General features: G+C 53.8%; 2 long non-coding RNA genes across 3 annotated transcripts in view; one reads left to right on the forward strand and one right to left on the reverse strand.

Moving 5' to 3' along the window:
• The window catches only part of LOC140390232 (uncharacterized), an 87,956-nt gene extending 81,403 nt beyond the window's left edge, over nt 1–6,553 (reverse strand). The window contains exon 1 of the long non-coding RNA XR_011934589.1: nt 6,398–6,553. This is a non-coding gene — a long non-coding RNA (uncharacterized lncRNA). The remainder of the gene's footprint in view (nt 1–6,397) is intronic.
• Nucleotides 6,554–12,053, forward strand: part of LOC140390234 (uncharacterized) — a 28,376-nt gene continuing 22,876 nt past the window's right edge. For both annotated transcript variants that reach the window (XR_011934593.1, XR_011934592.1), the window contains exon 1: nt 6,554–6,764. This is a non-coding gene — a long non-coding RNA (uncharacterized lncRNA). The remainder of the gene's footprint in view (nt 6,765–12,053) is intronic.

Raw genomic sequence — 12,053 nt, forward strand, 5'->3', positions numbered from 1 at the left:
CTAGGGACGCAATGGCCAGAATGCCAGCCTCTTTCGCCTCCTGCACTCCCGGTTCGTCCACTACTCCAAATATTGCTAGCCCCCAGCTTGGCTTGACCCGGACTTTCACCACCTGAGATATTGCTCCCGCCACTCCTCTCCAGAACCCCTCCAGTGCCGGGCATGACCAAAACATATGGACATGGTTCGCCGGGCTCCCTGAGCACCTTCCACATCTGTCCTCTACCCCAAAGAACCTACTCAACCTCGCCCCCGTCAAGTGCGCTCTGTGGACCACCTTAAATTGTATCAGGCTGAGCCTGGCACACGAGGAGGAGGAATTAACCCTACCTAGGGCATCAGCCCACAGACCTTTCTCGATCTCCTCCCCCAGCTCCTCCTCCCATCTACCCTTCAACTCTTCTACCAGCGCTTTCCCCTCTTCTTTCAACTCCTGGTGTATTTCCGACACCTTGCCCTCCCCGACCCATACACCAGAGATCACCCTATCTTGAACTTCTTGTGCCGGGAGCAACGGGAATTCCCTCACCTGTCGCCTCACAAAAGCCCTCACCTGCATATATCTAAAGGCATTTCCCAGGGGTAACTCAAACTTCTCCTCCAGTGCCCCTAGGCTCGCAAACATCCCGTCGATGAACAGGTCCCCCATTTTTCTAATCCCCGCCCGATGCCACCTCTGGAACCCCCCTTCCATCTTCCCCGGGACAAACCGGTGGTTACCCCTGATCGGGGACCACACTGATGCTCCCATTGCACCCCTGTGCCGTCTCCACTGGCCCCAGATCCTTAGCGTTGCCGACACCACCGGGCTCGTGGTATACTTTGTCGGCGAGAGCGGCAGCGGTGCCGTCACCAACGCCCCCAGGCTCGTTCCTTTACAGGACGCCATCTCCATCCTCTTCCATGCCACCCCCTCTCCCTCCATAACCCACTTGCGGATCATCGCCACATTTGCTGCCAAGTAGTTGCTCCCCAGGTTTGGCAGTGCCAACCCTCCTCAGTCCCTACTGCGTTCCAGGAACCATCTCCTTACTCTCGGGGTCTTATTCGCCCACACAAACCCCATAATACTCCTGTCTACTCTCTTAAAAAAGGCCTTAGTGATCACGATGGGAAGGCACTGAAACACAAACAGAAACCTCGGAAGGACCACCATTTTGACCGACTGCACTCTACCTGTCAGCGAGAGCGGTAACATGTCCCATCTTATGAAATCCTCCTCCATTTGCTCCACCAACCTCGTCAAATTCAGTTTATGTAGGGTCCCCCAACTCCTGGCTATCTGGATCCCCAGATACCGAAAGCTCCCCTCCGCCCTCCTCAGGGGTAGGTCCCCTATCCCTCTTTCTTGGTCCCCCGTCTGTAATACAAAGAGCTCACTCTGCGTACTTCCTGTAGAACTCCACCGGGAATCCGTCCTGTCCCGGGGCCTTCCCCGCCTGCATGCTCCCCAAACCCTTGCTCAGCTCCTCCAACTAAATTGGTGCCCCCAAACCAGCCACCTCTTGCTCCTCCACCCTCTGGAATCTCAGCTGATCTAGGAATCGTCTCATCCCCTCTTCCCCCGCTGGGGGCTGGGATCTGCACAGCTCTTCATAAAAGGCCTTGAATACCTCGTTTATTTTCGTCGCACTCCGAACCGTGGCTCCCCTTCCATCTTTGACTCCCACTATTTCCCTCGCTGCCATCCTCTTACGGAGCTGGTGTGCCAGCATCCGTCTAGCCTTTTCCCCATACTCGTAGGTCGCCCCCTGTGCTATCCTCCACTGTGCCTCCGCCTTCCCTGTGGTCAACAGGTCAAACTCCGTCTGGAGCCGTTGTCTTTCCCCAAGTAATCTTTCCTCTGGGGCCTCTGCGTATCTCCTGTCCACTCTCAAAATCTCCCCCAACCTTTCCATACCCTCTGTCTTCTCCTTTTGAGCCCTAATGGAAATTAGCTCTCCCCTGATCACCGCCTTCAACGCCTCCCATACCACCCCCACCCGCACCTCCCCGTTGTCGTTGGCCTCCAAGTACCTTTCGATACACCTCCTCACCTTCCCACACACCACCTCGTCCGCCAGCAGTCCCACATCCAGCCACCACAACGGGTGTTGGTCCCTCTCCTCTCTAAGCTCCAGTTCCACCCAGTGCGGGGCATGGTCCGAAACAGCTATAGCCGAATACTCCATCCCCTCCACCCTCGGGATGAGCGCCCTAGCCAGAACAAAGAAATCTATCCGGGAGTAGGCTTTGTGTACACGGGAGAAGAAAGAAAATTCCCTGGCCTGCGGCCTTGCAAACCGCCATGGGTCCACTCCCCCCCATCTGATCCATAAACCCCCTAAGTACCTTGGCCGCCGCCGGCCTCTTTCCAGTCCTTGATTTGGAGCAGTCCAATGCTGGATCCAACACTGTATTGAAGTCCCCTCCCATTATCAGGCCTCCTATCTCCAGGTCCGGAATGCGCCCCAACATGCGCTTCATGAATCCTGCATCATCCCAGTTCGGGGCGTATACGTTTACCAACACCACCCACGTCCCTTGCAGCCTACCGCTCACCATTACATATCGCCCTCCATTGTCCGCTACAATAGTCTTGGCCTCAAATGACCCCCGCTTTCCCACCAATATTGCCACCCCTCTATTCTTCACGTCCAGTCCCGAATGGAATACCTGTCCTACCCATCCTTTCTTAGCCTGACCTGGTCCGCCACCTTCAGGTGTGTCTCTTGGAGCATGGCCACGTCCGCCTTCAGTCCCTTTAAGTGCGCGAACACTCAAGCCCTCTTCACCGGCCCATTCAGGCCCCTCACATTCCACGTTATCAGCCGTTACCCCCCGACGCCCCCCCCCCCCCCCCCCCCCCCCGGGGGACTAGCCATCTCCTTTTCTGGGCCAGTCCCGTGTCCACGCCTCCCTCACCCTCCAGTCCCCCAGAGGGAGGACCCCCGTCCCGATCACCACTTCTGTGTCTCATTCCCTTTCGGCCAGTGTAGCAGCAACCCTTTATGGAGGATCTAGTTAAGGGGTTGGGGAGTATGCAAGTGGGCAAGGCCCCGGGCCGGATGGGTTCCCAGTTGAATTCTACAGGAAGTTCTCGGAGCTGTTGGGCCCGTTGTTGCTGAGAACCTTTAATGAGGCGAAGGAAAAGGAAATCCTTCTCCCGACGATGTCGCAGGCTTTGATCTCGCTTATCCTCAAGAGGGATAAGGACCCGCTGCAGTGTGGCTCTTAAAGGCCGATTTCGCTCCTCAATGTGGATGCCAAGCTGTTGGCAAAAATCTTGGCCACCAGGATTGAGGATTTTGTCCTGGGAGTGATACATGAGGACCAGACGGGATTTGTGAAGGGCAGGCAGCTGAACACGAATGTGCGGAGGCTCCTGAATATGATTATGATGCCCTCGGAGGGGGGGATGCAGAAGTGGTAGCGGCAATGGACGTGGAGAAGGTCTTTGACCGGGTGGAGTTGGAGTACCTGTGGGAGGTGTTCGGCAGATTTGGGTTTGGGGAGGAGTTCATAGGGTGGGTTAAATTGCTGTCCTGGGCCCCGGTGGCGAGTGTATCGACAAACCGGCTGCGGTCAGGGTATTTTAGGTTGTACCGTGGAACGAGGCAGGGGTGCCCTTTGTCCCCCATGCTCTTTGCCCTGGAGATTGAGCCGCTGGCCACGGCGTTGAGGGAGTCCAGAAACTGGAGGGGGTTGGTTCGGGGGGGGGGGGGTAGAAGAGGAGCACCGTGTCTCACTATATGCGGATGACCTGCTGCTGTACACTGCGGATCCGGTGGAGGGGATGAGGGAGGTTATGCAGACCCTTAGGGAGTTTGGAGGCTTCTCGGGATATAAGCTCAACATGGGGAAGAGCGAGCTGTTTGTGGTGCATGCGAGGGGTCAGGAAAAGAGGTTGGGGGAGCTACCACTCAAGATGGTGGAGAGGAGTTTTCGGTATTTGGCTATCCAGGTGGCCAAGAGTTGGGGGATCTTGCATAAGCTCAATCTGGCATGGCTGGTGGACCAGATGGAGGAGGACTTAAGGAGGTGGAACATGTTGCCACTCTCCCTGGCAGGTAGGGTGCAGTCCATTAAGATGACGGTCCTCCCCAGGTTCCAATTCGTCTTTCAGTGCCTGCCCATTCTCATCCCCAAGGCTTTCTTTAAGCGGGTAAACAGGAGCATTATGGGATTTGTGTGTGCAAATAAGACCCCGAGGGTTAAGAGGCTGTTCTTGGAGCACAGTCGGATGGGGGGGCGAAATGGGGGGTGAGAGCGAGAGCGAGAGAGAGAGAGCGCGAGAGCGAGAGCGAGAGCGAGAGCGAGAGCGAGAGCGAGAGCGAGAGCGAGAGCGAGAGCGAGAGCGAGAGCGAGAGCGAGAGCGAGAGCGAGAGCTAGCGACCTCAGTCTGGGCTCCGATACGGGACAACCATAGGTTCGATCCAGGTAGGATAGATGGTGGGTTCCTAAGCTGGCACCAGGCGGGAATTAAAAGGATGGGGGATTTATTCATCGATGGGACTTTTGCCAGTCTGCGGGTGCTGGAGGAGAAATTTAGGTTACCTCTGGGAAATGCCTTTAGGTATATGCAGGCTTGGGCAATCGTGAGAAAACAAGTAGGGGAATTCCCGCTGCTGCCTGCCTGGAGGATACAGGACAGGGTGGTTTTGGGCGTGTGGGTCGGGGAGGGTAAGATATCGGAGATATACCAGGAGCTGCAGGAGGCGGAGGAAGCCTCGGTGGAGGAGCTGAAGGGCAAGTGGGAGGAGGAGCTGAAGGGCAAGTGGGAGGAGGAGCTGGGTGAGGAGCTGGATGAGGGCCTGTGGGCTGACGCCCTGGGCAGGGTCAATTCCTCCTCGTCTTGCGCCAGGCTCAGCCTGATCCAGTTTAAAGTGGTGCATAGGGTGCATATCACAGGCGCCTCCACATTCCCCATTTTGCTTTGAGATGGGTGTTAAGTTGTTAATTGTTTAGAGGGTTAAGTTGTTTTGTTGGCATATTGTTTTCTTTGTATTATTTTCCTTTTTGGAGTGTTTTGTAAAAATTATTGAAAGCCTTGAATAAAAACATTTTTTTAAAAATAATAATAATGCAATGCCACCTCCTCTTTCACCCCCACTTTGTCTCGCCTGAAGATTCTATACCATGGAGTATTGAACTGCCAATTCTGCCCTTCCCTCACCCATGTCTCTGTGCTGGCTACAAAACAGAGGGAAGCAAAGGTGAAAATTGCAGTAGCACGGGCCATAATCTTCCAATCTTTCTGGAATGAAAGGGTGCTGCTGGAGGACTGTAAATGTGACACACTTGTGAAAAAAGAAGTCCAACGAACCACAGGTTGGTCAATTTACCCTCAGCAGAAATCTTTAAGAAATGAGAATCAGGAACAACATTTTAATCACTTGCAGAACATGAACTTATTAAAGACAAATCATATTTAACGAATTTGATTGCGTTATTTGATGAGGTAGCAGAGAAGGTCGACGAGAGCAAAGCAAATGGATAAATTACCATATAAAAGACTTGACAAAAAACTTGAAGCCAATGGAAGAAACAAAAGCAGCGTGGAAATTAAATTAATGGAATTACAGGGAACAGAATAATGATGAATAGTTGTTAATAAAACTTAATTATGGTATATAGTGCTGTTTCCCAGGACTCTGTACAATGATCACTATTTCTGTCTTTCAATGCATGTTTACACTGAATGCATAGTGTCTGTTTCACGTCGCCAAGAATCGACCTTATTTGACAATCCCACATTGAAAATTGCTGGGCCCAGCTGGGGGGAAACCCAGCCTCCAGCTCAAACGGATAAAACAATGAAGACACTATACAACCATGTCCTGACTTCTGCATTCAAATCCATTCCGATTCAATTGGTTGATCTGTATTTCTCGACTGGTTCTTGGGGGTAATAACTATGATAAAACAAAATAAACATGCAGTGCGTGCTGGAAGTCTAAAAGAAAAGTCAAAATTCTGCAAATACTCCGGTGAGGCAGTAACTGGAGGGAAGTAATCGGAGTTGATGTTTGACAGTCTACACCTCGAGATATCTGGGAATAAAACTGTCAATGTAAAAGCAGAACTGGAGCGAAGTGGGCTGAATGGCCTGGTTGGGGTGAGGGGGCGTGGAAACAGTCGCTGACCGTGCAAGAAAACAAAGCTGGTAAGCCAGCAGCGCATGGTTAGGGTATGAGCAGCAGTCAAAACATGATTTAGTCACGGTCGGTACAACTGATAATAAAATATGAAAAGGTGACTAAAATAAAAGATTCATCAGAGGCAAAGGTACTTAGACAATGGCAAGAGAGGCCAGAGATGAAACAAAACAATGGATGGAAGTGGATTCATAACAAAAGAGCAGAGCAGCTCCTTGAAAGATTTAAATTGTAGGCGACGAACGCCCAAAAATACTGACCTCTGAAACAATTTCACTGATCAAATCTGAAGGCTCTTGCAAGTGGAAGATAGCAGAAGCACTGGTCCCGGGAGAGTTCCAAAGGAAGATCTGAACAGTTGATGAATGGGCCGACGTCTCCGTGCTTTGTGGCAAGACGTCAACGCGCGTGCGTGCCCCAGTCACCACACAGGAAGACCATCTGCACCTGCGCAAACTGAGCAGAAGCGGGTGAACGGCGACGTTTCCATGATGTCACCGATGAAGAGTACCGCGCATGTGCAGGCAGAGGAAGGTCGCCGAAAGTACAAGGAATTATTTCAAAACTTGCATCATTACATCAGGAAATGCTGGACCATCTCAGCAGGTCTGACCTTTTAGGACTGAGGTGAGGAGAAATGTCTTTACTCAAACAGTGGTGAATCTGTGGAATCTGCTACCACACAAAGTAGATGAGGCCAAAACGTGTAATTTCAAGGAATTAGATGTAGCATTTGGGGCTAAAAAGATCAAGGGATATGGGGGGGAAGGCGGGATCAGGGTATTGAACTTGATCAGCCTTGAACATAATGAATGGCGAAGCAGGCTCGAAAGGCCGATTTGGCCTTCTGTTTCTGTTTTCAATGGCAGCATCGGGGGAGAGAGAAGGGAGCTAAAGTTGCAAGTCTGAATATTCAGAGCTAGAAATAACTGAAAATAGGATGCGATTTATACTCATGTGGGGTTAGGGCGAGAAGCAGTGGGGTTGGATAGAGGGTGATACACCATCAATAACACACGACAAGTGATGAACGTAACTGAGGCTTTAATACACTAAACAGCAAGCCTCCAGCCTCTGGATCTGAACTGAGTCAGAGGCGGAGACTTGCCACCTTTATACATAAGCCTGAGGGGAGGAGCCACAGGCGGAGCCAGCCTGGACAAGCCCAGGCAAGTACAATGCAATACCGTGGTTTACCACATTCACCCCTGTTTAAAAAAAAGTCCGGTGGGGGGTGAAGTGGTCTTAAAGGTCAAGTCTGTCGGGGGCCTTGACCCATCGTGATCGCCTCAGTCCCGGCTCTGGTGTGGGCACCGGTGTCGAGCCCGGCGTGTCCGGGAGCGCGTTGTCTTCTCCTTCTTCACCCAGATGTTGAGTCTGCAAAGAGGGTGGCGGTGTATGGGCGGAGATGGTGGTGCTTGTTGCCGGTGGGCCTGCAGATGTTAGTTCGTGAGGGAGGTGGGCAGGGGTGAGGGAAGATGCTGTCGGGTCGTGGGTGGTTTTGATGGTCGCTGGGGAACCTGCAGGTGTCAAATCCCGAAGGGAGACCGTGTCCTGCCGCCCGTCCTGGTGTGCCACGTTGGCATATTGTGGGTTTGCATGGAAGAGCAGGACCTTCTAGATGAGGGGGTCGGTTTTATGGCTCTTTGCATGCTTCTGGAGAAGGACGGGCCCTCGGACTGTAAGCCAGGACAGGAAGCGAGACCCCGGAGGTGGATGTCCCGGGAAAGACAAACATACGTTCATGAGGAGTCTCGTTGGTGGCTGTACACAGGAACGACCGGATGGAGTAGAGCACGTCGGAGAGGACCTCCTGCCAGCGGAGACTGGGAGACTTCTAGACCGTAGGGCCAGAAGGACGGCCTTCCAGACCATCGCGTTCTCCCTCTCCACCTGTCCGTTTCCCGGGGGTTATAGCTGGTCATCCTGCTGGAGGCGATGCCTTTGATGAGCAGGAACTGACGAAACTCGTCACTCATAAAGAAGGAGCCCCGATCACTGTGGATGTAGGCGGGAAACCCGAACAGGGTGAAAAGGCTGTGCAGGGCCTTGAAGACGGAGGCAGAGGTCATGTCAGAGCAGGGGATGGCGAAGGGGAATCTTGAGTACTCGTCAGCGATGTTGAGGAAGTACACTCTACAGTCAGTGGAGTGGAGGGGCCCTTTGAAGTTGATGCTGAGGCGCTCAAAGGGGCGGGAGGCCTTTACCAGGTGTGCTCTGTCTGGCCGATAGAACTGCGGTTTGCACACCATGACAGTTCCTGGTCATGAACCTGACCTCCTCGATGGAGGAAGGCAGGTTGCGGGCCTTGATGAAGTGAAAAAAATGGGTGACCTGCGGGTGACAGAGGCCATTGTGGTGGGTCCGAAGTCGGTCTACCTGTGCGCTGGCACATGTACCGCGGGAGAGGCATCTGGGGGCTCATTGAGCTTCCCGGGTCGATACAAGATATCATAGCTGTCAGTGAAGAGCTCGATCCTCCACTTCAGAATCTTGTCATTCTTAATCTTCCCCCTGCTGTGTGTTCTTGAACATGAAGGCAACCGACCGTTGGTCAGTGAGGAGAGTGAATCGCCTGCCGGCCAGGTAATGCCTCCAATGTCTCACAGCTTCTAAGATGGCTTGGGCTTCCTTTTCGACGGAGGAGTGTCGAATTTCGGAGGCATGGAGGGTACGGGAGAAGAAAGCCACAGGCCTGCCCGCCTGGTTGAGTGTAGCAGCCAGAGCAAAGTCCGACGCATCGTTCTCCACTTGGAATGGGATGGACCCGTCCACAGCGTGCATCGTGGCTTTGGCAATATCTGCCTTGATGCGATTGAAGGCCAGTCGGGCCTCAGCCTTTAGGGGAAAAACGGTGGATTTGATCAGTGGACGGGCCTTGTCTGCATAGTTGGGGACCCACTGGGCATAGTACGAGAAGAACCCCAGGGACTTGAGGCAGTGGGGGAGGGGGAGTTCCAGGAGGGGGTGCATGCGGTCGGGGTCGGGCCCTAGGACTCCGTGTTCCACGACGTAGCCGAGGATGGCTAGGCAGGTTGTGCGGAAGATGCATTTTTCTCTATTATAGGTTAGGTTCAGGAGTTTAGTGGTGTGGAGGAAACGCCGGAGGTTCTCGTCATGGTCCTGCTGGTCATGGCCGCAGATGGTGACATTGTCCAATTACGGGAACGTGGCCCGCAGCCCGTACTGGTCAACCATTCGGTCTATTTCTCTTTGGAAGACTGAGACTCCATTGGTGACGCCGAAGGAGATCCTGAGGAAGTGGTAGAGGCGGCCATCTGCATCTAAGGCAGTGTATTGGTGGTCCTCCGGGCGGATAGGGAGCTGGCGGTACGCAGACGTCAAGTCGACTGTGGTGAAGACTCGATACTGCGCAATCTGATTGACCATGTCAGATATGTGGGTGAGGGGGTACGCATCGAGCTGCGAGTACCGGTTAATGGTCTGGCTGTAATCGATGACCATCCGGTGCTTCTCCCCAGTCTTGACGACCACCACTTGGGCTCTCCAGAGGCTGTTACTAGCCTCAATGATCCCCTCTCACAGGAGTCGCTGGACCTCCGACCTGATAAAGGCCCTGTCCTGGGCACTGTAGCATCTGCTTCTGGTAGCGACGGGCTTACAGTCCGGGGTGTGGTTTGCGAAGAGGGAGGATGGGGCGACCTTAAGGGTCCCGAGGCTACAGATGGTGAGGGGAGGCAGGGGTCCGCCGAACTTTAAGGTAAGGCTCTGGAGATGGCACTGGAAGTTGAGCCCCAGTAATAGGGCAGCGCAGAGATGGGGGAGGACATAGAGCTTAAAGTTGGTGTACTCTACTCTTGTACAGTAAACGTCGCGACACAGTAGCCCCCGGATTCCTACTGCTTGTGATCCGGAAGCCAAGGAGATTTTCTTGGTCGCGGGTAGGATTGGGAGGGAGCAGCGCCTTACCCTATCTGGGTGTATGAAGCTCTCTGTGCTCCCAGAGTCGAAAAGGCAGGCCGTCTCGTGCCCGTTGATCTGGACGGTCATCGTGGACTTCGCAAGGTGGAGCAGCTGGGACTGGTCGAGCGTGATGGAGGCGAGCTTCAGAAGGTGGTCAGTAGGCCAGTCGGAGGTAGCGGCGGCCAGCGTACAGTCGGATGAGCTGGGATCCCGGGAGGCTGCGGAGTGGTCCCAAGATGGCGGCCCCCTTGAATCTCGTGCGGCGGGTGGCATCGGCGATGGCGTCCAAGATGGCGGCCCCCATGAGTGGCGGGTGGCATCGGCGATGGCGTCCAAGATGGCGGCCCCATGAGTGGCGGGTGGCAGCGGCGATGGTGTCCAAGATGGCGGCCCCCGTGGGTTGCACATGGCGGCTGAAATTGAAGATGGCGTCCAAGCTGGCGGCCCCCGTGGGTCGCACATAGCGGCCAAAATTGAAGATGGCAGTGAAGATGGCAGTGCCCACGGGTTACACATGGCGGGTGGCGTGGCTGCTGCGGGCGGACCCGACAGGCAGCAGGCAGCGCTGATGGGCCTAGAAGACTTAGGGGGGTGATCGGGCCTGGCAGGCTTTTGCAAAGTGGCCCTTCTTCCCACAGCCGTTACAAGTTGCGTTCCGTGCCGAGCAGCGTTGTCTGGGGTGATTACTTTGGCCGCAGAAGTAGCACCTCGGGCCTCCAGCGTTGGCAAGCCGCTGCGCAGCGCAGGCTTGCGTCACACCCGGGTCGGTTGATGGCTGCGCCCACGAGGGTGCCGAGTGGTCGGAGGTGTAGGCTCCATGTTCTGGGAGGCCACCTCCAGCGAGTTGGAGAGTTGTACTGTCTCTGGGAGGCCGAGTGTCCCCCCTTCTCGTAATCGCTGGCGGATATAGTTAGAGTTCATGCCCGTGACATAAGCATCCCTGATCAGCAGCTCCGCATGCTGGGTAGCCGATATCGCCCGGCAGTGTATGCGCAAGGCACGCAGCAATTCTGCACGTGATTCCCCAGGGCGTTGCCGTCTCGTGGCGAGGCGGTGCCTAGCATACACCTCATTAACGGATTTCACGTATTGTCCTTTTAGCAGCGTTATTGCCTCCGCGTACGAGGGGGCGTCCCTGATGAGGAGAAAGACTCTTGGGCTCACCCGTGCGTCGAGGATCTGCTTCTTCTGGAGGTCTGTGAAGACTTCGGTGAAGGACGTGAGGTATGCTTCGAAGCAGCTTAGCCGGTGTTCAAACGTTTCTATAGCGTCGGCTGCCTGTGGGTCCAGCTCCAAGTGATCACGCTTGAGTGATGAGTTCATCTTTAGGAGTTGAGAGTATTAAATTGATACACCATCAATAACACATGACGAGTGATGAACGTAACTGAGGCTTTAATACACTAGACAGCAAGCCTCCTGCCTCTGGACCTGAACTGGGTCGGGGGTGGAGACTTGCCACCTTTTATACATAAGCCCGAGGGGAGGAGCCACAGACAGAGCCAACCTGGACAAGCCCAGGCATGCACAATACAATAAAATGCCATACAATGCAATACCGTGGTTTACCACAGAGGGCAAGCGATAGGTGGAGATTGACAAAGATGTGTACAAAAAGACAAAGGGAATGTTGATGCTGGTGATAATAAGAAAGGTGCTGATACTGGTACATTGAGAGATCAGAATGTGTTAATGGCAGAAGAAAGGGTGTGTAAGGGCAACCTTGAACAGGGAACAGATGACACTTGTCGGGTGGGTTGGGGAGAAAGTGGTGATCGGATAACTGAGCGATGGAAGAAATGGAAATAAATCAATCAAAACAAAAGAAATAAAAGTAAGGTGAAGGCGCAGGAGAGAGTTCTCACTCTGAAGTTGTTGAACTTGATGTCAGGTCCGGAGGACTGCAACATGCCGAATCGGAAGATGGAAATGCTGTTCCTCCAGTTTGTGTTGGGCTTCACTGGAATATTGAAGCAGGCCAAGGTCAGAAAT

This window comes from Scyliorhinus torazame, chromosome 14 (genome assembly GCF_047496885.1).
Source record: "Scyliorhinus torazame isolate Kashiwa2021f chromosome 14, sScyTor2.1, whole genome shotgun sequence".
Lineage (NCBI taxonomy): Eukaryota > Metazoa > Chordata > Chondrichthyes > Carcharhiniformes > Scyliorhinidae > Scyliorhinus > Scyliorhinus torazame.